We start from the raw sequence: 24,231 nt of genomic DNA on the forward strand, positions 1-24,231 counted from the left end.
TGTTCACTTGTGTCAGGTTGGGGTTGGTTTGGATGTCTGTTCTGATACAACACAGTGGTCCTTGGTCCAGCTGAATTATGTCAGCTCAATAATTTATCCAGTTTGGGATGGCTTACTTTGAGTTACAGAGTGCATCTTCAGTCCTTGATCACTGCTTTAACCTTTGAACTTTGAAATGCTCATGTACTTGCAGGACAACGTGTCCTTCCTTTTCTGTTCCTGCAGATGCTTCCAAGTCAGGTCAGACTGGGAGACTGGGCTGTGTGGCGGTTGATTGGGCATCAGCCTCCCCACGTTAAACAAAGTCATGCACAGGTATTCAAAAGAGAGTAATAGACAACCAATTAGGGGAACATCATCCCTGACTCAAATGAGTGCAGTACTACCCTTTAGCTCTGGTTGGGTTTGGACTGGACAGCCAAAGACGGATCAGTTAAGAAACACAAATTGCTGAGTCAATATCTATTAGTCTGGCATCTGCTCTCTTTCTTTCTCATTCTTATGAAGGGTCTCGGCTGAAACATGAACTTCATAGATGCTGCCTGACTCACAGAGCTCCTGCAGAATTTTCTGCCTGTTTCTCAACATTTCCAGCATCTACGGAATCTTGTGTTTTAGTCAGATAGCTTTTTATTGTTCCCAGGCAAAGATTTATCCACATGAATGGGAGGGTTGTGGACGGATATAGTCCAGGTGGAGGTCAATGGGACTAGGGAGAATAACAGTCCGGCAAGGAGTAGATGGGCCAAAGGGCCTGTGTGTAGCGTTCTATGACACCTAACCCAAAGGTCTTGTTTGGATTTCAACATGAAAATTACTCCCCAATGTATACATACATCTGTCGTGCGCTCGTTACACGCCATGTCGTATGATGAAGGTAATCATGGTCTACCCATAACCATGACTATTCTTAGCAAATTTTTGGACAGAAGTGTTTGCCTTTGACTTCTTCTGAGCAGTGTCGTTCAGCCAATATCAATACTTTCCAGAGATTGTCTCCTTGGTGTCAATTGTCACATAACCAGGAATTGTGAGAGGCATCAGCTGTTTAACCAACCAACCCTCACGTGACCCTGATTTGGGGGGTGGAGGCAGGTGTGGGGTTTGCTAAGCAGGTTAAACACCTTGCCCGAGGGTGACCTGCAGGCTCTCCTTTGGTAGAAATGTAAAGACATACATCTATACAGAAACAAAATGAATCCTTCATTATCTTTTTCTTTCAAAGGAAGTGAGATCATTGACAAAGTCAGCATCCAATCCCATTTATTAGGAATCAACCACATCACAGTGATTTAAAGCCACACGTATCTTGTAAAGACATTTGCAAACCAAACGGGTTTCATAGCTCCTTGGTCAGAATTGATTACGCTAATTTTGTCTTTCAAATCCTTAGTTAATCCTGTCATCAAGGACATATTTACAGAAATGTGCCAGGAAAGGGCCAGTAACACGATGAAGGAGCCCACCCACCCTGCTCATGGACCGTTTGTCCCACTCCCATCAGAGGAGGCCACGTAACACTCACTCACACCAGGACCAGGAGTCTCAAATATAATTACTTTCCTAAGCAATAAGGCTGATCAAGACCCCTACCCGCTAACCCACACCTCCACACCCCCACCACCACTATTTTATCATTTCCTGTCAAGTCACCTAATGTACAGACACTCCTGTGCTTAGTGTTGTTATAGATATACAATTAATCTACGTATATAAGTTAAATCACAAATGAGAAAATCTGCGCAGATGCTGGAAATCAAAGTAATACACTCAAAATATTGGAGGATCTCAGCACCTAAAGAAAAGAGTAAACAGTGGACAGGCAAGTCCACTGGTCTCGGCCCAAAATGTCGACAGTTCACTCTTTCCATAGATGCTGCCTGGCCTGTTGAGTTCCTCCAGCATTTTGTGTATGTTGCAATGTATATAAGTGATCTTATGTATTTATATTTATTGTATTTTTATTGTTGCGTTCTTTATCTGATTGTTCATTTTGTGCTGCTTTGAATCCGGAGTAATGACTATTTTGTTCCCCCTCTACACATGTGTACTGGAAATAACATTAAACATTAAACAAACAAACTGTATTCAAATCATAAACACAAGGGATTCTGCAGATGCTGGAAATCCAGATCAGCACACATTTGTCCAATCGACCCTACCCACTAACCTCCCTCCTGGCACCCATCGCTGCAAGTGACGGAAATGCTACACCTACCGATTCACCTCCTCCCTTGCCTCCATTCATGGCCCAAAACAGTGCTTCCAGGTGAGGCAACACCTCACCTGTGAATTATTGTGTCCGGTGTTCCCAACGCGGACTCCTCTACATTGGTGAGACCCGTTGAAAATTAGGAGAGCACTTTGTCAAGCACCTTTGCGCCTTGTGATTAAAAAGTGGAATTTCCCAGTGGCCAGCCATTTTAATTCCTATCCCCATTCCCATTCTGACATGGCTTCCTCTTCTGCCAAGATGAGGCCAATCAGGATGAAGGAGCAACACCTCATATTTTGTCTGGATAGCCTCCAACCTGACAATATGAATATCGATTTCTCCCTCTGGTAATTTGTTTTTGTCCTTTCTACTTTTCCCCACCCCCTTCACTCTTCTTCTATTTCTATTTTCCATTCTATCCTTCTACCTCTTCTCCTCATCTCTCTATCACCTTGCCCTGGTGCCCCTCCTCCTTCCCTTTCTCCCACAGTTCACTCTCCTCTCCTCTCAGATTCCGTCCTCTCCAGCCCTTTACCTTTCCCACCCACCTGGCTTCACCTTTCACCTTCTTGCTGGTCCTCATTCCCCTTCCCTCTCCACCTTTTTATTCTGACTTCTTCCCACTTTCTTTCCAGTCCTGGTGAAGGGTCTCAACCCAAAACGCCAACTATTCATTTGTCTCTGTAAATGCCTGACCTGTTGATTTTCTCCACCACTTTGAGTCTGTTGAACCAGATTCAAAAATCCATAGAGTTAATTTGGGATTTAATCATTTGCTACAAATTGACAAAATTATTTTCGTCAATTCTGAATGAGGAGCTATTGAAACCACTTGGCTTCCTGATGTCCTCACAAGGTATGTTTAACTTTAAATTACTACATAGTTACTAGCGCGACACTATTGCAGCATGGGGTGTCAGAGCTTGGAGTTCAATTCTGGCATCCTCTTCCTGGGAGCATGTGGGTTTCCTCCAAGTGCTCAGGTTTCCTCTCACAGTCCAAAGATGTACCATTTAATAGGTTAATTGGTCATTGGAAACTGTCCTGTGATTAGGCTAGGGTTAAATAGTGGGTTGCTGGACAGTGCTGCTTATAGGGCTGGTGGAGCCTGTAATGTGCTGTATCTCTAAGTGAAAATAAATAAAATACAACCATTGTATTAGAAAATCCTAAATTAAACTCCTCGGTATCTGTGATTTTATTCATATACACCCTGAACCCCTTGGTTAGAATCTAGCCTGTGAATGATTCTTAGGTATCTGTGATTCCATACTGTATATGAATCACTTAAAGCTCATAATTAGATTCCAACCTATACACATTCCCAATCTGCAATAGAAATTCTCCAAACCCCTTGATTAGATTCCAGCCCGTAGCTCACTTCTGGGTGTTTGAACTTCTCTATATTAATCCCCAAACTCCCTGACTAGATTCTAGCCCGTAAAATTTCAATAAGATTGCGTTAACAAGGCAGCGGGCAGAGTTCAAGGCTAGCTGAAAATCTGAGAATGATGAGCTCAGTTTTATAGAGCTAATATTTTCTTTCAGTTTATGAAGTATATCACGTGTAATTATGATTGTGCCTTTGAACTGGAGATGGTAATATACGACACTGTGAACATATTAGCAAATCTCAATAGAAAGTAACTAGCCTACACGGAGGTGCTATCTGTGAACATACCACTCTCTCTCCCCAGTATCACACTTGTGAGCAATTTCTGTCTGAAGTTTACAGAGGTTACTTACTCTCAGGGGTTTTGGTAAAAAATAGTAATAATATGCAATACTGAAAAGTATTTGCAAAATTATGATTCAATGGGTGGATCTGTATGATGGAACACTTGGAAGAAAGTGAGAATTGGATGTGAGAGATCGTCAGGAAGTCTCCAGCTCAGAGACCAAGCAACGTGGGCAACCCAAGCTGTGGTTAGAAGTGATGCACGTTTAGTAGATGACAGCAGATGGGCAACTAATCTGTCATTAACACATGAGATTCTGCTGATGCTGGAAATCCTGAGCAACACACACAAAATGCTGGAGTAACTCAGCAGATCAGACAGCATCTATGGAAATTATTAAACAGTCAACATTTCAGGCCAAGATCCTTCATCAGGACTGGAAAGGAAGGGAGAAGAAGCCAGAATAAGATGATGAGGGGAGAGGGAGGAGTACGAGCTGCGAGGTGATAGGTGAAACCAGATGAGGGAGGGGGGGATGGAATGAGAAGCTGGGAGGTGATAGGTGGAAAAGGTAAAAGGCTGAAGAAGAAGGAATCTGATAGGAGAGGAGAGTGGAAAGGAGAAACGGAAAGAGAACGGGCACCAGAGGGAGGAGCAGATGAGAAGAGAAGGGGTGAGATGGAACCAGGATGGGGAATCGAAAAAGAGAGAAAGGGGAGGGAGCAGATTTTACCAGAAGTTAGCAAAATCAATATTCATGCAGTTAGGTTGGAGGCTACCCTGATGGAATATGAGGCATTGCTACTCCAGCCTGAGAGTGGCCTCATCATGCCAGCAGAAGAGGCCAAGTGTGTTGCTACTCTAGCAACCCTACAAAGTTTCCATTGTAGCCATTTCTCCTGTTAATGAAACATCTGAACATATTTTGTTTCAGAAGGAGGTGATGAATCAAGAGATATATAGTTGCTGTGATACATTTTGTCAATGGTACCTTGCCCTGAAGCTAGGCAGCTATAATTGAAAAGGCCATTGATGCAAATAACGAAGACTGATGGTGTTTGCTTGTGATGTAAGAGTAATCTGCTGGGTGATATATATTCTCAACCAATCGCTCCCAACCATTCCTTCTCCAAACCACTACTCTTTCCTTACTAGATGTGTACTACTGGAAGACAGGAATATGCAAGGAACCAGCAGAAAATGGGGAGCCATGGTAGGGTAGTGGTTAGTGCAATGCCATTACAGCTCGGGGTGTTGAAGTTCAGAGTTCAATTCTAGTTTCCTCTGTGAGAATGTTTGTATGATCTTCCCATGTGTGCATGGATTTCCCCTGGGTGCCCTGCATTCCACCCACGGTCCAAAGATGGTTGGTAGGTTAACTGGACATTGTAATTTGTCCTGCAATTAGGTTAGAGTTGAATAGCTGGGTTGCTGTTCCATACTATATCTGTAATTAATATATAAATCTGTCAAGAAATCACTTGCTAAACAAGCACAAACACAAGAGCTTGCTGGAAATCCAGATCAGCACAGACAAGATGCTGAAGGCATTCAGTGAGCCAGGAAGCATCTATGGAAGAGAATACACAGTCAACATTTCGGGCCAAGGCCTTTCATCAGAACGCAATAGGATTCATCACAGTCCTGATGGAGTGTTTCAGCTACTAACTGCTATGCTACCGATCAAGGCCTCAGCAATGAAGATATCTCCTTGGGAGGTTTGGCAATCCTCTCGGTTTATACTAAGGTTTCCCAAAATAAATTGCTACTGCTGGTGTGATGGCTAGGTCAGCCAGTTTCTGTAAGATTCCTAGAAGTCTGTTTCAAAAGAATGCTAGTTTTATGCAGGAACGGCACTGTAAAAAGTTCGTGCAAGAATCTCTCTCACTGAAAAAATGTGCATTTTTACAGCTTTCTGTGCCCTTAGACACCCAAAAGAGATACTTCTGAAATATCGTCACTGTCTAGTACAAGAACCCCCAGAAATGATAAGATCACTGTTTTATCAAATTCATTGTCGCAGTACCTCTATGATATATGTTATACATATGTACTACCTTCAGATTCAGTTTTTTTAGGTAGTTAGAGCTTATAAAAAACTACATATCAGGGGTTCCCAACTTGTTTTCGATCCAAGGAGAAAAGGCCGAGTTCACTCAACCTATTCTCATAAGGCATGCTCCCCAATTCAGGGAATATCCTTGTAAATCTCCTCTGCACCCTTTCTACGGCTTCCGCATCTTTCCTGTAATGAGGCGATCAGAACTGAGCACAGTTCTCCAAGTGGGGTCTGACCAGGGTCCTATATAGCTGCATCATTACCTCTCGGCTCCTAAATGCAATTCCCCAACTGATGAAGGCCAATGCACCGTATGCCTTCTTAACCACAGAGTCAACCTGTGCAGCTGCTTTGAGCATCCTATGGACACAGACCCCAAGACCCCAAGATAAAGACATGTACATTGAAATATCAAAACATACAGTGAAAAGCATTACTTATGTCAACAACCAATACAGTCCGATGATGTGCTGGGGATAGCTCCCAGGTGTCACTGTGCTTCCAACACCACAAATTCCATCTGTCTTTGGAATGAGGGAGGAAATCAGAGCAGCCGGAGGAGAACTTCACGGCCATGGGAATAACGTATGAACTTCTTACGGATCGCAACAGTGTAAAGCCTTATGCTAGCCGTAATGCTGGCACACTTGTTAGATAAGTCTTCATCAAACACCATGCAGTCACTAGCTCATTAGCATTTTCCAACATCAAGGTATCACTTTCAATGCTGCTTCATCTTCATGTGGATGACCATTCTGTATTGTAAGTGCGAGGGGTCTAGGAGCACTGGGCTCACAGCCACATGAGGACATTGGTGTGAAAGAGTCCCACACAGCCAGTTTCTCTCAGGGATAGCTAAAAGCCTAACCATGGGCAACAATTTGCATTGGTATAGAGCATTTAATACAATACATATCCCAAGAAGATTATGATAACATTTTATTATTTATTTAGAGATATGTCACAGTAACAGGCATCAGTAACATCCAAAACTTTGACAAACTTCTGAAATGTGTACTGGAGAGGATATTCAAGTGGCTGCATCACAGCCTGGCATGGAAACATCAATTCCCTTGAAAGGAAGTCCTGCAGAAGTAGCCGATACAGCCCAGACCATCACAGGTAAAGCTCTCTCAACTATTGCACACGTCTTTACAGAGCTCTGTCCCAGGAAAGCAGCATCCATTTTCAGGGACTTCCACCACCCAAGCCATGCGGTTTACTCACTGCTGCCATCAGGAAGAAGGCATGGGAGCCTCAGGACCCACACCACCAGGTTCAGTAACGGGTATTACCCCTCAACCATCAAGCTCTTGAACCAAATGGATAACTTCACTCATCTTCACTTGACCCATCATTGATATGTTCCCACAACCTTTGGACTCACTTTCAAGGACCTTTAATTTCATGTTCTCGATATGTATTGCTTATTTGTTATTATTTATTTCTATTTGTTTTTTATGTGCATTGGTTGGGTGCTTCTTTATTGATTCTGTTATTGTTATTATTCTACCGATTCATTGAATACGCCCATAAGGAAATGTTTGTATATGATGCCAAATATGTACTTTAATAAACTTACTTTGCACTTTTGAACTTTGAACTTTCCGGCCCAACTAGCCACTCTGCTTAATTATACCCATGTAGCCAATTGACCTCCATCTTTGGAATGTGGGTGGAAACTGGAGCACCCAGAGGAAACCCACATGGTCATGGGAAGCAATGAGAGAAATTGGCAGATGGAATTGCAGTGCATTGGTACAACTGGTAAAGTCACCACGCACAGCTGCAGCGCCTCCCGGTGTTGTGGTTATAAATTCTCCCTGTGATCACGTGGGTTTCCTCTGGGTGCTCCAGAGCACCCGAAGTGTGAGATAGACCCAGAGAAACAGAAGTCAAGACATCCTGCAGCTGACTTTCGCTAATTATGTTTAAGGCTTGTGGTCATGATGAGGAGATAGAAATACCTTACAGACAGCGGCGGAATTGAATCCACGTCACCAGGGCTTTTATAGCATTACGCTACCATGACACCCCAATTATTATTAAACAAAATGTAACACCTATCATGAGGAGGATCTAGGGCAGCCTGGCCACATGGGTGGATGTCAGAGAAACTGTAATGGAGAAGCTGAAAGCTTTGGGAAGGAAAACTAGTTCAGTCAACTGAAGGCAGGGCCAATGACAAAGGTCCAACAAAAACTGGGTTGGTATAAGAAGAGCTGAGGTCCTGGAGGAAGTTGAAGAGGGAGGGTGGGAAGAGTTCACAAACAGATTAGAAGGACGTGGAAGATGAACTAGAGGGGTGGATGTGTCACTTGGACAAAGTGTGGGTTAGGCAACATCCACTAACTGATCCATCTTCACAGTTTACCTGAAGCAAGACTACTGGGATACCACCATAAGATATTATGACAGAGGAGCAGAAATAGGCCATTTGGCCCATCAAGTCTGCTCTGCTATTCAATCATGGTTGATTTTATTATCTCCCTCAATCCCAGTCTCCTGCCTTCTCCCCACATTCTTTGAAGCCCTCACCAGAGCCAACCCCAGATCAAAATTGAGATTGAATTCACCGAAGCAAGCTGAAGGAATCCAAATGTTGCACCTGAACTTCACTTCCCCAGGTCATGCTGGAATACATGTTGAGGCTGATCAGAGCAGATCCAGCCTTACCTTGGCCTCAAATCATAGCACTCTTCTTATTAGAGCAGGCATGCAGAAACAGCCCTGAAGCAATCCTGCTCCCCAGGCACAATTCAACCTATCATATGAGGCAGATTGAACACGGTAGCACCCAGCCATGGGTTCAGATTCTTAAACATAATTATCAAAGCTAGCAACAGGAAAATGGAGCAGCCATGATACAAATAGCGGTGCTGATTCAAAAGGTAGATGGCCAAATTCAGCTCCTAAGACCATAAGACATAGAAGCAGAATTAGGCCGCTCAGCCCATCAAGTCTGCTCCACCATGGCCGATTTACTTTCGCTCTCAACCCATTCTCCTGCCTTCCCCCCATACACTTTGATGCCCTGACCAAGCAAGAACTTATAACCAGGCAACATGAGTGAATCTGCAGATGCTGGAAATAAATAAAAACACAAAATGCTGGCAGAACTCAGCAGGCCAGACAGCATCTATGGGAGGAGGTAATGATGACGTTTCAGGCTGAAACCCTTCATCAGGGGTGAAGTAACAGGGTATGGTCAAGGGGGGATAAGAAGTGGGGGGAGGGATGAAGTAGAGAGCTAGGAAGTGATAGGCTAGGGGGAAGGTGGAGAACTATGGGAAATAAAAGGGAAAGAAAGGTAGGGCTGGGGGGAGATTATGGTGAGGGGGAAAAAGAGAGAGAAAGAGAACCAGACTAAAATTATAGATAGGGATGGGGTAAGGGGGGGCAGGGGTATCAACGGTCTGTGAGTTGGATGTTCATGCCGGTAGGTAGGAGGCTACCTAGGCGGGAGATAAGATATTGCTCCATCGACCTGCGTGTGGCCTCATCTTGACGGTCGAGGAGGCCATGGACAGACATATCGGAGTGGGAGAGGTCTGTGGAATTCAAGTGGAATTGAAGAATCATCACTTCACCTGCGAGTCAGCTGGGGTGATATACTGTATCCAGTGCTCCCAATGTGGCCATTTATACATTGGGGAGACCCGCCAAAGACTGGGAGACCGTTTCGCCGAACACCGACGCTCGGTCCTCCAGCAGTGGCAGGATCTCCCTGTGGCCACACACTTCAATTCTACAGACCACTCCCACTCCGACATGTCTGTCCAAGGCCTCCTCTACCATCAAGATGAGGCCACACGCAGGTCGATGGAGCAATACCTTATCTCCCGCCTAGGTAGCCTCCTTCCCGCTGGCATGAACATCCAACTCACGGACCTCCGTTGACACCCCTGCCCCCCCCTTACCCCATCCCTATCTATAACTTTAGTCTGGTTCTCTTTCTCTCTTTTTTCCCCCCCACTATAATCTCCCTCCAGCCCTATCTTTCTTTCTCTTTTATTTTCCATAATTCTCCACCTTCCCCCAGCCCATTTCCCTCCAGCCTATCACTTCCCAGCTCTCTACTTCATCCCTCCCCCCACTTCTTATCCCCCGCTCGACCATCCCATGTTACTTCACTCCTGATGAAGGCTTTCAGCCCGAAACGTCGTCACTACCTCTTCCCATAGATGCTGTCTGGCCTGCTGAGTTCTGCCAGCATTTTGTGTTTTTATTTTTTTTAAGAACTTATAACCTCCACTTTCAATATACCAATAACTTAGCAACTATATCTGTCCATAACTAAATAAATTCCTTCTCAGCTCTCTTCTAAATAGACGTCATTCTACTCCCATCACTAAGCACATCATTCCCTCCCCCTGTATCACACCGTAGACACAGGCCCTTCAGCCCATCTGTGTAAAACCATTGCAACCACATGGATGGATCCAAGCACATAGAAACCAGGCCAAGAAAAATCACCAAAGCCTCTATTTTCTCAGGAGGCTAAAACAATTCATCATGTCCCCATCAACCTTTACCGATTTCTATCAATGCACCCTGGAAAGCATCCTGGCTTGGTACAGTAACTGCTCTGCATGTGACTGCAGGGTTCGGGATGCCAGTCAGTACATCACAGAAACCCGCCTCCCTCCATCTACGCTTTTCACTGCCTCAGTCAAGCAGCCGTCATAGTCAAAGACCACAACACCCTGGATATTCCCTCTCCAACTGGGCAGAAGATACAACAGCCTAAAAGCCCACACCACCAGGCTCAAGAATAGCTTCTACCCTGCTATTGTAAGACTATTGAATGGTTCCCTAATATGATAAAGTGGACACTTAACCTCACAAACTACGTTATTTTGATCTTGCACCTTATTGTCCACCTGCACTGCACTTTCTCCGTAATTGTAACACTTTATTCTGTATTGTTATTGCAATTCCAACTATGAAGGCAATCTAATCTAATCTCATCTGAAATGCATGTGGTCTGTATCACTCTTTTCCCTGCCTGTTCATGTGTCTGTCTAAATGCCTCTTAAGCTTGACTACCATAGCTGCTCCATGGTCACTTCCCCCCTCCCCCACCAACTGCCCTGGCTGATATAGACCAGAGTACAAAGATTTCTTCACTAACCTATCTACCTGTAACTCCACTTTCAGTGAAACATTAGCATCTACTCCAAGGCCCCACTGTTGTAGAACACACTCTGCTATTCTCTGCAAATCTAAACCAGGGCATTGAATTGTCCTCATGGATGTTATAATAGCAGTCAGATCATTACAAAATCTACTTCTGTCTCTATTTCCGAGACTGCACTTCAGAAATAATTTTATTGGCTGTAGAGTGCTTTGGATTGTCCTGCGGCTGTGAGAAGCTGCTATAGTAATGCAGGGAGGTTGATGTAGATCAGAAAGGTTATCTGTCCCTGAGCTGCCTGTTCAACGTGAGCAGAGATTGAGTTTGTCTCATGTCAGCCTCAGACAAGGACAGGGATAGGGAGAGAGAAAGGGCTACAAAGTGAAAGAGAGGGGGAAGGAGAGAGTAAGAGAGAGAGAAAGAAAGAGGAGGAAGAGGAGGGGAGAGTAAATGAGAAAAAGCTGGAAAGAATGACAGAGAGAGGAGGGAAAGGGGAGAGAGTGGAGGGGAGAGTAAATGTGAAAAAGGGTGAGAGATGGAAAGAATGACAGAGAGAGAAATAGAGAGGAGAAAAGGGAAAGAAAGAGAAGGGAGCAGGAGGGAGAGAGATGGAAGAAAAAGTGAGAGAAGAGGGAGAGAGGGAAAGAGAGAGAAAAGCAGAGAGATTGAGCTTTGAAACACAGTAGTGAAAAGCACTATTGTTCCACATTACACATTCTAATCTCCCCACTACTTAACCAGCAAAACCCAGGACAATGGCAGACTTGTCCACAGCTGAATGACCCTTCTCAGGAAATGCTTTGCTTCACAAACACATTTTATTTTGCAAAAAAAAATCCCTCCCCATAAATGAAATGATGAAAAATGCTTTGAAGAAATCTGCCTAAGCTGATTCAAGAACACGGGCATTTGCTTTCAGTGAAATGTCTCTCAGTTTCACAGAGCCATTAACAATCAGCATGTTTAGATTACATCTTGCTGTGTTTTTATTTTTTTCAATTATCTCCCATTTCACATTTCCACAAAGAAAACATCTCGAACTAGGGGTCAAATGCTTAGCAGAAAGGATTATGAGCCAAATCAATGGAATTCTCAACCAAGAGGTCCATAACACCATAGGACATAGGAGCAGATTTAGGCCATTCAGCCCATTGAGTCTGACTGTCATTCATTATGACCGACTTACTATACCTCTCAACTCCAATCTCCTGCCTTCTCTCTGTAACCTTTGAAGTTCTGGCTAATCACAACCAATCATGCTGAAGGGTCTCATCCCGAAACAACAATTGGACTCTTTTCCATGGAGGCTGTCTGGCCTGCTGAATTACCCCAGAATTTTGTGTGTGCTGCTTGTATTTCCTGCACCTGCACATTTTCGCTTGTGTGTGATCGAAAATTTATCTAGTGGAAGCTTAGACACTAAGTATATTTAATACAGCAATCAGAAGTGTATTAGATAGAAAACAAATTTATCAAGATTGAGATAGTGCAAGTGTGGTGACTACAGTTACCTGTCTGGACACGCCCCCCCCCCCCCCCCCCACGCTGACTGCTCCTGTGGCTCCTACACAGCCCCGGTCTCAGTCTCCAGGATGCAGTGTGGTGGTCAATTGCTGCTTGTTCTTTCTTCCAGCCAGTAAAAGCCTATATCTCACCTCACGTCTCAGAGAGTTACTGATGGTGCATCAGCAAGCAAATTCTTTCTTCTCACCACTGCCATCAAGGAGAGAGGTACAGGATCCTCAAGTTTCTCAACACCAGGTTTAGGAACAAGCTCTTGAACCAGAGTGGATAACTTCACTCACCCCGACACTGAACTGATTCCACTTATGTCCTTGATATTTATTACTTATTACTAATTTTTTTCTTTTTATATTTGCATATTGGTTGTTTATCTATCTGTTGTATGTGCTTTTTGATTGATTAAATTGTGTTTCTTTCTATTTATGAATTGCCACAGGAAAATGCATCTCAGCATAGTACATGTTGATATATATGGACTTTGATGATTAATTTGCTTTGAACTTTGAAATCAAGCCGAGGAAGATGATTAGCATAGAGTTACTGAATATGGAGGAAAGGCAACTGTAAAGGATCAAGTGACCTACTCCTGCACCTATTTCTTATCTTACTGTAGAACATTACAGACGGAATCAATCAGGCACCTTTTCTCCCATGGCCCATTCTCCTCTCCAATCTGATTCCTTCTTCTCTAGCCCCTTGCATTTTCCACCTATCACATCCAAGCTTCTTACTTCATACCCGCTTCCTCCACCCACCGGGCTTCACCTATCACCTTCTGGCTTGCCTTCCTTCCCCTCCACACACTTTATTATTCTGGCATCTTCCCCTTTTCTTCCTAATCTGGAAGAAGGGTCTTAATCTGAAACACTGACTGGTTTTTTTCTCCATAGATGCTGCCTGACCTGCTGAGTTCCTCCAGTATTTTGTTGCATTGCTTTGGATTTCCAGCATCTGCAGAATCTCGTGTATAGGAAAGAGTTCCAACACACATGGGTGGTCCAAATAGCAGTGAAACATCAAACAAGTAAAGTTCACAAACATAAGAGATTCTGCAGATGGTGGAATTCCAGAGAAACACACACAAAATGCTCTAGGGATTCAGCATGTCAGGCAGTATCTATGGAAATTAATAAACGGTTGACTTTTCAGGCTGAGACCCTTCTTCAGGACTGGAAAGAAAAGTGGGGGGAGATGCCAGAATAAAAAAGTGTGAAGAGGGAAAGGAGGACAGGCTAGAAAGTGGTAGGTGAAGCTCGGTGAGTGGAAGGAATGTGATTGGAGAGGAGGGTGGATCATGGGAGAAAGGAGGGGCAGCAGTGGGAGGTGATAGTCTGGTGAGGAGAAGGGGCAAGAGGTCAGAGAGGGGATAAGAAGAAGAGGGAAGGGTGGTAAGTGAGGTCAAGAGGAGGCCTATCCTTGGAACAGTGGAGGATGAGGTGGTGAGCGAGAATGTGGGTGGGAAAGATAAAGGGATGAAGAAGCAACACAACTTTTGTTTTCATCTCATAAAACAAGTTGAATTTTTCTTTGCCCAAAGCAGCCAATAGGAATTATTTGCTGCTCATTTTTCTTTCTGATGCGTGCTCCTGGGTCTGAGTGAAATGCAATGAACACATCTCAGGTTCCGAGGAGCGCCACTATAAAAATGTAACCGAGAGCAGGCTCTTTGTAAGGGGTTGCCAATGCAGAACCAGGTTTAGAATGAAACAGCCCGCAGTAAGATGGAAGATTAAAACAAAATGTTATCCTCAACACAACAAGGGAACGAGCTCCCAGGATGAAACCATTAACTCTATCGCAAAATACTGAGATCAAAGGCCACAGAAGAGGGCTACGTTAATGGTGTGTAGCCAGGGGAAGCTGTTTCTCACTGTAGTGCCTCTAGAGCAGGGGTGGGCAAACTTTTTGACTTGTGGGACACAGAGGGTTCTAAAATTTGACAGGGGGGCCAGACCAGGAGCAGATGGACGGAGTGTTTTGGTAATACACCTCATAAGAGAAAATAAAATATCATGGGATATGTAGAAAACATGTGCTTTAATTTCAATTGAAAATGAACAAATGCATTACAACAAAATATCTGTCTTTGAAGTCCCATGGTATTTAGCTATTTATTGAAATGACTTTTAAAACACTGAAAATTAAATGAATAAAATACAGCTTTTTTTAATAGTAACAGTTATTATTTTAAAGCACTGAAAATTCTGTTATCCTTCAAGATATTATCATCATCACTCTCCTCCTGACTGTCTTTATTTCAAAAACGGTAGGAAATGCAGGTCTACTTGTCCTGCTCCTTCTTATTCAATTGTCCCCTGTGCCAAAACTCAACAACGACCAGCACAAAGACAGAACAGTGACAGCGCGCCAGTATGTGGAGCGCGTTATTTGATCTGGAGCGCATTTTTTTAATTTTGAGAACGTACGTGCACCTGCGCACTACTCATGTCCATCACTTAACAGAAATGACATGTAACATGTAAGGCTTATTGAAAAAATATTTTCAAATGCATTTTTTACATTTACACAACAAAGAAACTTATTTTTAATTTCAGTGGGAACAGTGTTGTTGGTCTCCCTTTTTAGCCAGCGCATCAAAGTCTGGATTTAGTTTTGTTGTGGCGATTCTCAGGATGGATCTGAGGTGTTGGTCAGTTAACTTGGATCTATGGCTGGCTTTGTTGATGTTCATGACGCTGAACGCCTGTTCACACAAATAGGTCGAGCCGAACGAAGAGTAAAGCGCAAATGTGGAGTAATACGCTGCACCTCAACAAAGGTCAATGTATATAGAGTGCGTCATCTATTGGGAATACGCCAGAATTGCGGGGGAAAAGCGTTAACAAGGTTTATTAATATAATTTCATCAAGTTCTGCGGGTCGGAATAAAAAGCTTAACAGGCCGCATATGGCCTGCGGGCCGTAGTTTGCCCATGCCTGCCCTAGAGCAATGTAGGGGGAAGCAACTCCATCTGAGCATAGAGCTTTACGACGGCAGCTGTGAGATTGGTGTTCAATTCCTGCCGTTGGCTGTAAGGAGTTAGTATGTTGTCCCCATGACTGTGTGGGCTTCCTCCAGATGCTCTGCTTTCCTCCCACACGGGTTAGTGAATTATGGGCATGCTGCATTTGCACCAACAGTGTGGCACACTTACAGGCTGGTCCCAGCACATCCTCCGACTCTGTCGATCATAGGCGCGAATGACACATTTCACTCTATGTTTTGATGTGCATGTGACAAACAAAGCTACACTTGAAATCTTTAAATCATCATTATTAAAGAGCAATAATTATAGATAATCTAGAATCAAAAACCGAAGGTTGCTGTAAATACCCAGCAGGCCACACAGCATCTGTGGAGGGAGGACCTGACCATAATGGTGATAGTTGGGGGATAAATAATGGACCACTCAAAACAACTGTCCGCTGTTCACCTTTGAGCGCTGGCACAAGAAAGCAGCATCCATCATCAGGGATACCCACCACCCAGCCCATGCTCTCTTCGCACTGCTGGCATCAGGAAGGAGGTAGAGGACCCTCAGGACCCACACCAACAGGTTCAGGAACAGTTACTACACTTTAACTATCAGGCTTCTGAATCAGAGCAGATGACTTCACTCACCCCATCACTGAACTGTTCTCAAAAAATTAGGGACTCACTTTCAAGAACTCTTCACTTCTCATTCTCGATACTTATTGCTTACTTATTGTTATTATTATATCTCTCTTTTTTTCTTTCTTTGTATTTGCTCATTTTGTTGCCTTTTGCACACTGGTTGTTTGACTGTCCTGTTGGGTGGGGTCTCTCAGTGATTCTATCGGGTTTCTTGTATTTACTGTGTTTGTCCGCAAGAAGATGAATCTCAGGATTGTATATGACGACACATATGTACTTCGATAATAAGTTTACTTTGAACGTTAAGTGTGCAGCACCTCCTCACCACTGCACTGGAGTGGTGCTATAGATTTGGAGTGAAGTTCCTGAGGGGGTTTGACTATCATCACCAATCCCTAAATATATGAATCAGAAGATGATTGGTATGTTGTTCAGTGGGCAAAGGACACTTTGCTTCTATTTGGACGATCAGAAGCTTTTTAGAAGTGCAAGTTAAATGTATGATCAGACCTTTTTTCTAGAGTTAATCCAGTTTATGCTAAACCAGTTACATAATACTCAACTTCTGCACAGTTCAATCGAGATCTTGCCTCTCCTCTTGGATCAATACAAATAATTTGTGCCCCAAGAACTGCAGTGAAGTTCTCACCAATATACTGATCAACCTCCTCCAACAGCAATTATTGATTGCCTCGTTGTCTTGTTGCTGTTTATGGGGGCTGGTGTTCAAATTAGCCACCGTGGTTCCTACATTGGTCATCAAATTCTTTGGTGCATCTGAGTCTGTGAACACCAGGACAAAAAGGGAAGGTTACAAGCTGAATATCATGATTTGTGTTTGTGTCAGCTTCAGTGCTAGGATAATGAGAGTTACTAATGATAATGACAGGGAGTGGGAGAGGGAGAGAGTGGGGAGGGATGGAGGAGAGAGGGAGAAAGGGAGGAGAAAGGGAGAGAGGAGACAGAGAGGGGGAAAGAGGGGAGAGAGAGGGGGAAGTGGGGAGAGAGGGGGAGGGTGAGAGGGAGGGAGATGGAGAGAGATAGAGAAGATAGAAAAAAGAGAGGCAGAGAGAGAACAGGAAGAGAGAGAGATGGATGAGAAAAAAACAAAGAAAGAGGGAGAGAGGAATGAAGAAAAGTGAATTGTATGTCTGCGTACAACCCTTTTTATTTAAACTCATACTGTTACCAGTTCTTGTCACATCAGCAAACATGACCTCCAAACCATTTAGTGCTGAACTGAAATTGAAAGTACTTCACCATGATCATAAACAGTTTCCTGCCAGAGCCAACTGAGTAACCAGTGTCAGTGACAAATTACCACAGTAGCAGTATCAACCAGACCAGAGATAGATCAAATCAAATTCAGCCCGAAGCTCCAACCAGATCCCATAGCTGGTCCAACCAGTCAACCCGCCTTGAATACTGGTTTTAAAATCCTTGTGAACAATACTGCTATTTTTACTGACAAAATATATAACTGACAGGAGTGTAGGGAGGTGGAAAGATGGGGATATTTTTCTTTTAGCCCTTGTTCTGATCTGCTGCTCACTGTTTGTGAGAGCTGTGGAAGCAGATTCGGCAAATCAGGTATATAATCAGAACAGAGAATTGCAGAGCAATACACACAAAATGCTGGAGGAATTCAGCAGGTCAGGCAGAATCTATGAAAGTGAATAAACAGTCGACATTTCAGGCCGAGACCCTTCTTCGGGACTTCAGGATGCTTTTTATTGACTACAGCTCAGCATTCAATACTATCATCCCCTCAAAACTAATTAATAAGCTTCAAGACATCTTCTGTCTCCTGTGTGCTACCATATCCGACTGGCTGTGGTGATATTATAGATACAGGGCCTGTTCCTGCACTGTAAAGTTTTGTAGACTATAAATCAGAATCACAAGAGATTCTGCAGATGCTGGAAATCCAGAGCAACACACAGAAAATGCTGGAGGAACTCAGCAGGTCAGGCAGCAATTATGGACGGAAATAACCTGTAGATGCTTCAGGCAGAGACCTTTCTTTGGGACTGGAAAGGAAGTGGGAAGAAGCCAGAATGAGGTTGGGGGAGAAGGAGTACAAGCTAGAAAATGATAGGCGAGACCAGGTGGCTGGGGAAGGAGGTGATGAAGTAAGAACTGAGAGGTGATATGTAGAAAAGGAAATTGCAGATCTATGCAAGTTGGAACTTAATTGGAGGATTCTTACAAAGATACGAATATGATGGTTGAACCACCAACTATAGAGATAGATTAAGTTCCAGCAAGCAGATTTGCTTATAATCCATAATTCACCAGTATCTGGAACTTTCAAGGTAACAGAAGTGGATTAATAGGTTGCTTTTGGCAATATTTATCGACAAATTCTGGGACCAGAATTCAATCTATGCCTTTTGACTCTCTCTACATTTAAACATCTTGTTTATACCATCATAGCTACAAGTGTTACATGTACATGTACATGAACAGCCTTTGGTGTTGTGTGTAGAATGGAAAATCCCTTTAAAACTTATGGCCCAATGAGATGCATATTTGGGATCCAAAGTCAGAGCATATAGGAAATACTCAGCATGTCCAGCAGCATCTGTGGAGAAGGATGTATGTACATAGGGACATAGAACAGGTCAGCCCAGAACAGGCCCTTCAGCCCACCTCTAACCTGCTCCAAGGTATGGTATCCTCTCACATTCCAAGGACATACAGGTGAATAGGTTAATTGGTCACAGGGGTGTAATTGGACAGTGGGGTCTTGTTGGGTCAGAAGGGCCTGTTACTGTGGTGCATCTCTAAATAAATAAAACAATAAAATATTTAGATTCATTTTTATATCTTCAGCAGTTGCATGAGCTTCCATATTCAAAACTGTTCACTGATGACAGAAAATAAAACCTCAGTACCCCATTAATTCCAGAACACCATGATAAGGGTATTACAGTGGAAGCATTTTAACTTCTCTCCCCATTCCAATTCCATCATGGCCTCCTCATCTGCCATGATGCGGCCACTCTCAGGGTGGAAAAGACGTACCTCATATTCCAGCTAGATAGCTTCCAAAATGATTGCTCCAACATCGATTTCTCCAACTTCAGGTAATACTTTTCCCCTTCCCTTTCCCTCATGTTCAATTTCCCACTCTGGTCTCTTAGCTCTTCTCCTCACCTGTCTGTCACATCCCCATGGTGCCCCTCAATTGAAAAAGTGAACTCATTTCAATTCAATTCCTCCTCCACTTTCTCCTGTGAGCCACTCTCCTCAACAATCAGATTCCTTTCTCTCAGCTGTCCGTTTCCACCTTCACCTCCCTGTTTCTTACCTCATCCCCCTCCCCCACCCATCTGACTTTACTTTTCACCTTCCATCTTGTCCTCCTTCCCACCACCCCCACCCACCTTCTGACTCTTGGTTTTCCCCCTTCCTTTCCAGTCCCGATGAAGAGCCTTGGCCCGAAATGCCAGCTGTTTAGTCATTTCCAGAGATGCTGCCTACCCTGCTGAGTTCCTCTCACATTTTGCATATACCACGGAGTTAGATGATTTTCTACAGGGTAGAGAAATGAACAGGACACAGGGAGTTAGAGGGAATAAAGGGCTCTTTCTAGGCAATTATCCACGAGCAGGTTCAATGGGCCAAGCAGGCAGCTTGCATTTTCTTTTTTATACCATGGGGTGCTCTGGTAGGATAGTCGTTAGCACAACACTATTACAGCTCAGGGCATCAGAGTTCAGATTTCAGACCTGGCATTCTTTGTGAGGAGTTTGTACGTCGTCCCCATGGAATGCATGATTTTTTTACCAAAACATATTGGTTAGTAGGTTACTTGATCATGTAAATTGACCCACGACTGGGATTACTGGGCAGTACCACCCAAGGGGGGAGTATCTTCCTCAGCATTGGAACACTGATCAGTGATTGACAATGAAAAATATCTGCCTTAGAGGAGGCAAAGATACTCTCCTCTGCCCCTTTAAGACTTCCTTGCTTTGAGAGAGACTCAAAATAAACATCTCGCTTCGTAGACCCACTTGCAGACCCTGAGCAGGAGAGAGACGGGACTTGCTTTGTCAGTTAAAAGCAAAAGATTCCTTTTGTTTCATAACCTGTCACTTCTCATTTTCTCCTGACTGCTCAGACTGCGGAGTTGAATCTTCAATTTTTTGATGCGCTTTGTTTGAGCTCCAGAGAAGCCAGAGCTGTAGAGAAATTTAAAGGGCACTGCTGTCATCTATAAAATATTAAGTCCAGTATTACTCTCTGTCAAAATGGTATCGATCTGACAGAGTGGTATTTGAGATATTCGGTCCAATGGTGTCACGTCTATGTGAAGAGGAGGCAGGTAATCCTCGCTGTGTCTGTAACCAAGATAATCCTAGACCCCACCCATCCCGGACATTCCTACGTGAAGATGAGGCAGGTAATCCTCGCTGTGTCTGTAACCAAGATAATCCTGGACCCCACCCACCCCGGACATTCCTACGTGAAGATGAGGCAGGTAATCCTCGCTGTGTCTGTAACCAAGATAATCCTGGACCCCACCCATCCCGGACATTCTCTCTTCTCCTCTCTCCCATCAGACAGAAGATACAAAAGCCTGAAAGCAACACACACACCAGACTCAAGCTTCTATCCTGCAGTAACCAGACTCCTGAATGGACTTCCTGTAGAATAAGATGGGCACTTGGCCTCACGATCTGGTTAGCACAACGCTTTACAGTACCAATTTACCTGTAAGGAGTTTGCACGTTCTTTCCAGTATTTACACAGGCACTTGAATTGTGCCTAGTGCTGGAAGAAAGGCTTAATCCAGAGTGGTGTGGACATATTGGGCCCAATGCCCTGTTTGCATGCTGCAGGCTCAATGACAAATGACCACTTCCAACCAGGCGACGTAGACCTTGCAGCTTTCATGTTAAATGCGCATATTCTACTGCATAACATCCTCAGAGAAAAAATGCAGCTTCCAATAACCAGAACTGCCCATGTCTTAAGAACACCAAAAGACATAGGAGTAGAATTAAGCCATTTAGCCCATCAAGTCTGCTCTGCCATTCAATCGCGGCTGATATATTTTCCCTCTCAACCCAATTCTCCTGCCTTTCCCACATAACCTCTGAAGCCCTCACTAGTCAAATGAATATCAACCTCCATTTTAAATATACCCATTAATATGGCCTCCACATCCATCTGCAACAACGAATTCCACAGATTCATCATCTTCTGGCCAAAAAAAATCCACATCTCTACTCTAAAGGAATGTCCTTCTATTCAGAAGCAAGGCCCTCTGGTCCTAGACTCCCCAACATCCTTCCTATGTCCACTCTATCTCCGCCTTTCAATCCACCCAGGACTCAAAAGCTAGAATGATTTCCCCCCTTGGAAACCATCAGAATCAGACTGAATATCACTGACAAAGGAGATGAAATTTGTTAACTTTGCGGCAACAGTACAATGCATACATAATAATAGACAAAAAAACAGTGAATTACAAAATTAGATTAAAAAAGTAGTGAGGCAGTGTTCATGGCTTCAATGTCCATTCAGAAATGAGGAAGAAGCTATTCCTAAATCATTGAGTGTGTGCCTTCAAGCTTCTGAACCTCCTCTCGGATGGTAGCAAGGAGAAGAGAACATGAGGTATTGGGTAATTATGAATGTATAATTTAACATTCCTATAGACTTTGTAAAGGAGCTGACTTGACAATTGTCCCTCAATAAATAGATTGCTTGTTTTCATGTCTTTCAACAGTGTCCAAAGCCTTTCATAGAACACAGGGCCTGTACTCTGCTATACTGCTGTTCAGCTCAAAAATGTTGTGCTGACCTATCAATCTACTCCAAGATCAATCTAACCCTTCCCTCCCACATAAGCCTCCATTTTCCTATCATCCCTGGTGTATCTGCTTCTAACACCAACTCTGACATGGCATTTCGTCCACACACAATTCTTAAAAAAACTTATTTCTGACATTCCCCTTATAATTTCCTCTAATCACCTTGAAATTATGCACCTTGTATTTGTCATTTATGCCCTCGGATTATGTTTCTGGCTGTCTACTCTTATAAACCTCTTATCAAATCACCTTTCATCCTCCTTCACTCAAAAGAGAAAAGCCTTAGCTCACTCTACTTTTCATTATAAGACATGCTCTCTAGTCCAGGCAGCATTCAGGTACATCTCCTCTGCATCCTCTCTAAAGTTTCCATATCCTTCCTGTAATGTGGCGACCAGAACTGAACATAAAATTCCAAGTGTGGTCAAATCAGAGTTTTATAGAGCTGCAACGTTACCTTAGCTCTATCTCCCAGCTAGTGAAGACCAACATACCACCTGTCAACTGGCATGGCAACTTTCAGGAATCTATCGATGCGAATCCCAAGATACCTTTGTTCCTCCACACTGCTAAGAATGCTGCCATTAACCTTGTATTCTGCCTTCAAAATTTGACCTTCAATCTGGAACAAAGGAAAACGTAGAGAAGTTTTAACTGACAAGAAAACAAACTTTTAAATTAGGCCTAGAGGACAGTAAGCTGTCACTGTCGATATACCTCAGCAGCAGAAAATCATTCATGGTCAAGTGCACTCGCCAGTAATGGCATTTACTCAATGTACGACATCACTGAATCTCAGTTCTGCTGCACTCAAGGTAATAAACTTCAGGTTAGACCATAAGAGATGGAAAAAGAATTAGGCCATTCAGTCCACTGAGTCTGCTCCGCCATTCCATCATAACTGATTTATTAACCCTCTTAACCTCACTCTCCAGCCTTTTCCCTGTAACCTTTGATGCTCTGTCTCAACAAGATTCTATCCAAACTCCATTTTAATTATACCCGATGACTTGGCCTCCACAGCCATCTGCAGCTATGAATTCCACAGATTCACCACCCTCTCTTCCCAACCTTTTTTTTAATGTCATGGAACCATACAATTAACCAAGAGTCTGTGGAACCCTTGCATTTCCTTCTCATCCCTGTTCTAAAAGGACGTTCTCCATTCTGAAACTGTGCCTTCTAGTCCTAGACTCAACCGCTATAGGAAACCACCACTTCATATACACTCTGTCTATGCCTTTCAATATTAAGTTAGCTTTCAATGAGATCCCTCCCCATTTTCCTAAGCTCTTGTAAGTGGAGGCCCAGAGCCATCAAATGATCCTCATGTCAGCCCTTTCACTCCCAGCATCACCCTGGCAAAGCTCCTCTGGATCCTCTTCAATGGTGTCATCAGCAATCTTCAATACGGCTTCGGAGCAGTGCTTACTCTCACGGTCGTAAGTATGAAGCAACTGGAGTAGGAGGCTATGTACACAGTGCACCTGTACCGATGGGAGTTTGTGGAGGAGATGTTTGTTGTTGCCGTTCAGAACTGACTAGGGTTTGCAAGTGAGGATACTGAGGATCGAGTTATTCAAAGAGCTATTGAGGCCGAGGGGATGAAGCTTAATAATTAGGTGCTTAAAGGGGATGACAGCATTGAATGCTGAGCCAGATTCAATGAAGAGTATCATGGCATTTTTATTGACTAGATGTTGCAAGGTTGAGTGAAGAGCCAATGAAGTGGCATCTGCTGTTGACCTGTTGTCACTACATAAATTGGAGAGGATCCAAGTCACTTCTCAGATAGGGATTGATATGTTTCATTGCCAGCTTCTCAAAGCACTTTTATCACGATGGAAACAAGTGCTACTGGATGATAGTCATTGAGGCAGGATACCACGTTCTCCTGAGGGACTGGGGTGGTGGGAGGCCTGCCTGAAGCAGGTGGGTACCTCAGACTGCTGAAGCAAGAAGTTACAGATATCAGGGAACAATCCAGCAGCTGATCAGCACAGTAATACTTGGCTAGCCACACCGTCTGGACTGGATGTTTTCCCTGGGTTCACACTCCTGAAGGATGCTCCTACATGGGCCACAGACTATGAGACAGGAGCTTGCCCGTGTGGATTGGAAGAAGATACTGGTGAGGATGACGGCAGAGCAGAGATGGCTGAAGTTTCTGTGA

General features: G+C 43.7%; 1 protein-coding gene across 3 annotated transcripts in view; it reads right to left on the minus strand.

The window, feature by feature from the left end:
• The window catches only part of LOC132407041 (cadherin-11-like), a 251,172-nt gene that overhangs the window by 168,859 nt on the left and 58,082 nt on the right, over nucleotides 1-24,231 (minus strand). The window contains exon 2 of one of the 3 annotated variants that reach the window (XM_059993280.1): nucleotides 22,516-22,680. The exons of the other annotated variants lie outside the window; for them this stretch is intronic. The gene's annotated coding sequence lies outside the window, so the exon portion shown is untranslated. The remainder of the gene's footprint in view (nucleotides 1-22,515; nucleotides 22,681-24,231) is intronic. 3 annotated transcript variants of the gene reach the window in all.

Source organism: Hypanus sabinus, chromosome 17, assembly GCF_030144855.1.
Source record: "Hypanus sabinus isolate sHypSab1 chromosome 17, sHypSab1.hap1, whole genome shotgun sequence".
Taxonomy (NCBI): Eukaryota; Metazoa; Chordata; class Chondrichthyes; order Myliobatiformes; family Dasyatidae; genus Hypanus; species Hypanus sabinus.